Source organism: Ovis canadensis, chromosome 20 (assembly GCF_042477335.2).
Source record: "Ovis canadensis isolate MfBH-ARS-UI-01 breed Bighorn chromosome 20, ARS-UI_OviCan_v2, whole genome shotgun sequence".
NCBI classification, from domain to species: Eukaryota; Metazoa; Chordata; class Mammalia; order Artiodactyla; family Bovidae; genus Ovis; species Ovis canadensis.
This window is the reverse complement of record NC_091264.1, coordinates 49,098,832-49,104,548: the sequence shown is the minus strand read 5'-3', so window position 1 is coordinate 49,104,548 and position 5,717 is coordinate 49,098,832.

Here is a 5,717-nt window from a genome sequence, read left to right as displayed (position 1 = left end):
TCCAGTATTCTTGCTGAGAGAATCCCCATGGACAGAGGAGCCTGGCGGGCTGCAGTCCAAGGGGTTGTCAGTCCAGGGGGGTTGTAAAGTGTTTGACATGACTGAGCAACTATGCACAGCAAACTTCTTACCTTGACATCCTGACATTTAGAAACAGTTTCTCCCACTAGTGTCCTTAAATACAACTCCTGCTTTTCAGTGGAAGATCAAAGATAAAAGTAATATTCCTTAACAGTCAAGTAATTATTTTTATCAAGGTATTTTCTGAGAGCTAAGCTAGAGAAATACACTGTGGGATAGAGCAGATAATGAGAAGTATAAGAGATCCAAACATGGAAGCTGCACAACCAATTGGTAATTTTCTTTTCCGGAAAAAGAATAAAACCTCAGTTTGGAATCATGTTTTATACAGAGATTTGCATACTCTTTGAAAATGTAAAGGATTTCCTACTCTAATTTTCCTTTCCAGTTGAGGAAACTAGGCCTAGAGAAGTGAAGATAAGTTTTCCAAGTCAAAGAGCATTTAATTTAGGATTCTGATGAGAGCCCAGTGACAGGCCTTTGAGTTCAGTTGCTCCATCTTTAAGCTGAAGGGCTGGTGATTGGGGTACCAGTAATGGTGCCGTCTTCAGGCTGAATTGCTTTTACTTTGGGAAACATCAGTCTTTGCTCTTAACACCCTCAACTGATTGCATAAAATCCACAATCTCTTGGTTTAAATGTTAATTACCTCTAAGAAAATATGTTCTCAGGTTAGCATGTCAAAGAACTACAAATTTGAAAGAAAATGTACAATTCTATGGAATATGTCACCATATTCTATGTCACCATATTCATATGTCAGAAATTGAATATCTATGCTACCTGTTCCACATTTATGACCTTGGAAGGGAAAACAAGATTGACACTTTTTTCCCCATTTAATCACAGTCCGTGTTTTAGTGCACGCAGGCTGCTGTTACAGAATGCCAGAGGCTGGGGGGTTTATAAACCATGTTATTTGTCACAGTTCTGGAGGCTAGAAGTCCAAGATCAGGGTGCCAGCATGGTTGCGTGAGTGAGGGCCTCTGTCAGGACAAATCCCTAAATAAAGGGATGAGCAAGTATTTCAGGCCTCTTTCACAAGAGCCCTAATCCCATTCATGTGTGCTCTGCCTCATGACCTAATCATTGTCCAATGGTCCCACTTCCTAAAATCGTTACTGTGGGGATTAGGTTTTCAACATATGAGTTTTGGGAAACCACAAGCATTTAGACCATGGCACCCAATGAGGAGACTGACTTGTCTAAGGTAACCCAATGCCTCATCCATACTGAATGCTCTGTGGTGCTGATAGGAAGCCAAGGACTAAGGAAGCTGAATCACGACCAGCCTTCCCAGGTGGAGGGTCTGAGACGGCAAACTCCTTGATGGATTTCACAACAATATAAGGGTGTTTCCAGGGTCTTCCTTGGTTATCAGTCATTGAGCAATCCCCCTGCCCCTCTTATACATGGCCTATTTGAAATATGAGTTAATTACTGAGATCTTAGACAAAGTACCTATTGACCAACATGGAAACATCACTACTATGCATCTGAAGAAGAAGGCCTTTGACAGATACATATTTCAGTGTGGAAAGTCCTCAAGACTTTATTCACTTCAGAGCGATCTCCCAAGACATTTTGGGGTTCCATAATCAGCTAGGACTCTAAGAGTTCACTGAAAGCTGTTATACATGTGGATATGGTTTATTCCAGATATTTGATTTATTTTAATTCATTTTTTATTTTTAGTGCAGTATAATTGATTTGCTGTGCTATAAATGTCAGTTTTTGTTGCAAAGTGAATAAGGTATACATATACGTATAAACACTCTTATGTAGATTCTTTTTCATGGAGCACAGAAGGGTTCCAAATAGGAAAAGGAGTACATCATACTTCTCTATTGTCACTCTGCTTATTTAACTTATATGCAGAGTACATCATGAGAAATGCTGGGCTGGATGAAGCACAAGCTGGAATCAAGATTGATGGGAGAAATATCGATAACCACATATATGCAGATGACACCACCCTTATGGCAGAAAGTGAAGAGGAGCTAAAGAGCCTCTTGATGAAAGTGAAAGAGGAGAGGGAAAAAGTTGGCTTAAAGCTCAACATTCAGAAAACTAAGATCATGGCATCCGGTCCCATCACTTCATAGCAAAAAGATAGGGAAACTGGAAACAGTCGCTGACTTTATCTTTTGGTGCTCCAAAATCACTGCAGTTGGTGATTGCAGCCATGAAATTAAAAGAGACTTACTCCTTGGAAGGAAAGTTATTACCAACGTAGACAGCATATTAAAAAGCAGAGACAATACTTGGTGAACGAAGGTGCGTCTAGTCAAGGCTAGGGTTTTTTCAGTAGTCATTTGTGGCTGTGAGAGTTGGACTATAAGGAAAGCTGAGCACTGAAGAATTGATGCCTTTGAACTGTGGTGTTGGAGAAGACTCTTGAGAGTCCCTTGGGCTGCAAGGAGATCCAACCAGTCCATTCTAAAGGAGATCAGTCCTTGGTGTTCTTTGGAAGGACTGATGCTAAAGCTGAAACTGCAATATTTTGGCCACATTATGTGAAGAGTCGACTCAATGGAAAAGACTGATGCTGGGAGGGATTGGGGTCAGGAGGAGAATGGGACAACAGAGGATGAGATGGCTGGATGGCATCACTGACTCGATGGACGTTAGTTTGAGTGAACTCTGGGAGTTGGTGATGGTCAGGGAGGCCTGGCATGTGGCAATTCATGGGGTCGCAAAGAGTCGGACGCGACTGAGCCACTGACCTGAACTGAACTGATGGGACCAGATGACATGATTTTAGCTTTTTTGATATTGAGTTTTAAGCCAACTATTTCATTCTGCTCTTTCACTCTCATTGGAGGCTCTTTAGTTCCTCTTCGCTTTCTGACATTGGAGTTGTATCACTCACATATCTGAGGTTGTTGATATTTCTCCCAGCAATCTTGATTCCTGCTTTTAGGACTCATCCAGTCTAGCAATTAACATGACATGCTCTGCATATATGTTAAATCAGCAGGGTGACCATATTTAGCCTTGAAGGACTCCTTCACTAATTTTGAACCAGTGTATTGTTCCTTCTCTGCTTCTAACTGCTGCTTTTTGAACTGCATACAGGTTTCTCATAAGATGGGTAAGGTTGGTCTGGTATGCCCATCTCCTTAAGAATTTTCCACTTTGTTGTGATCCACACAGTCTGGCGAGGTCAATGAAGCAGATGTTTTTATGGAATTGCCTTGCTTTCTCCGTGTTCCAGCAAGTGTTGCCAATTTGATATCTGGTTCATCTGCTTTTTCTAAACCCAGGTTGAACATCTGGAAGTTCGAGGTTTACATAATGCTGAAGCCTAGCCTGGAGGATTTTGAGCATAACCTTACTAGCATGGGAGATGAGTTCAACTGTTCAGTGGCTTGAACATTTTTTAGCACTGTCCTTCTTGGGAATTGGGATGAGGATTGACCTCTTCCTGTCCTCTGGCCACTGCTGGCTTTTATAAATTTTCGGACACATTGAGTGGAGCACTTTAATAGCATCATCTTTGAGGATTTTAAATAGCTTTGCTGGAATTCTATCACCTCCACTAGCTTTATGGGCAGCAGTGCTTCTTAAAATCTACTTGACTTCACATTCTAGATGTCTGCCTCAGAGTTAAAAACTATACCACTGTGATTATAGGGTCATTAAGACATTTTTTTGTATAGTTCTTCTGTGTACTTTTCCCATCTCTACTTGGTCTATTCTGCTTTATTAAATCTCAAAATACCAAAGAGTCAAAGTGATCTTGAGAAAGAAGAACAAAGTTTGAGACTATGGTTGCTGATTTCCAATATATTAGAAAGCTATAGTAATCAAAACAGAATGATTTGCTTATGGCTGAAAAACAGACACATAGATCAATAGAGTACAACAACGAAGCCAGAAAGAAATGCACACCCGTATATTGTCGAAGCCAAGAATATCCAGTGGGGGAAAGGACAAACTTTTCAAAATGGTCCTGGGAAAATGGGAGAGTCCTATGAAAAAATGAAACTGTACCCCTGTCATACAAAAATATCAACTAAAAAGGGATTAAAAAGTTGAACATAAGACTTTAAGTGATTAAACCCCTAGAAGAAGACATCGAGGTAATCTTCTTGCCATCAGTCTTTGCAATGAGGTTTTGGGTTTCACACCAAAAGCAAAGGCAACAACTGCCAAAACAAACAAGTGAAATCCAATCAAACTCCAAAGAAAGGAACATCAAGAAAATCAAATGGCAATTTACAGATTGACAGAAGACATTTCCAAATCATATATTTGATAAGGGCTTAATATCCAAAAATATATGAGACATACAACTCAAGGGCAAAAAACCCCAAATAATTCAAATTTTTAATGGAGTGTAAGAAAAGTAAGAGTCTCAATAAATCTGAATATTAGACTGTAGATGAGAGACACAGCAAGGTTTTCCTTGCAGAACAATAAAAGTCTGTGCCTTCCTGGCATTACTTTCTTCATCTCCACTCATTTGTTTGACAATTACAGTTCAATGTGTACATTCTTCAGTCAATAGCAAACACCCCACAGTGAGCTATAATACGTACTAAGAACAGCCCCATTGGGGAAAAAAATACTAATATTTGCATATTTATTAATGAGGCATATCCAAAGGAAGGTAATTTCCAGAGTTTACCATGCCATTGTTTTGTATATTTCATTTCAAAATTGAGCTACCTAGTAGGGAAAATGAGTTAAGAGACCTCAATAATATATAGATAGAAAATCACTTTAAATGGGAGAATTAATGGATTATAATTTTGGAGTAATTTATTACTATTGTTGTAACTATAGTCCTTTTGGTTCTCTACTGCATCCATTAATAATTTATTACAAATATTAATATCAACACAGGGACTGCTGCTGCTGCTGCTGCTAAGTCTATTCAGTCGTGTCCGACTCTGTTGACCGCATAGACGGCAGCCCACTAGACTCCCCAGTCCATGGGATTCTCCAGGCAAGAACACTAGAGTGGGTTACCATTTCCTTCTCCAATGCATGAAAGTGAAAATGAAGTCGCTCTGTTGTGTCTGACCCTCAGGGACCTCAGGGACTGCAGCCTACCAATCTTCTCCACCAATGGGATTTTCCAGGCAAGAGAGGGTTGCCATTGCCTACTAAAGTTATAGTGAATAGAGAAAGACATAGAATATATTAGGCAAGAAGTGAAAGTATGGGAAGTCAGCAATGGTAGTAAAGTAAAGGGCAGTATGGCCTTGAGAGGAGGAAGGTTCTCAAAGTTTCTTGAAACACAAAGATTGAGCCAGATGTGAGGAACTAGCTTAATTTGTAAACAAGAAACTCTACCAGAAGAAAGTTAAGTTCATAAAAACATTACGATGCTAAACCCAAAATGTAGACAGAGAATAGGGTAGGGTATATAGACATTCAAAATTCTCCATTGCTGAGTGCATCCGGCACTCAAGGACCTCCCTCACTGAAGACTTTCTCTGTTGCTCAACCTACAGGTACCAGCATGGAGAAAGAGCACTACTCCATAGGCAGTAGTACCCTACTTTTATGGCCTCCTGGCTTTCCTTAAGAAGCATCCCGTGCAGCAGATTTCCTCCATCCCATTCCATCAGGCTGACTCCCCACAGTCAACAGGAGTCCTCACCCTGGGATCATTCTGCAAACCC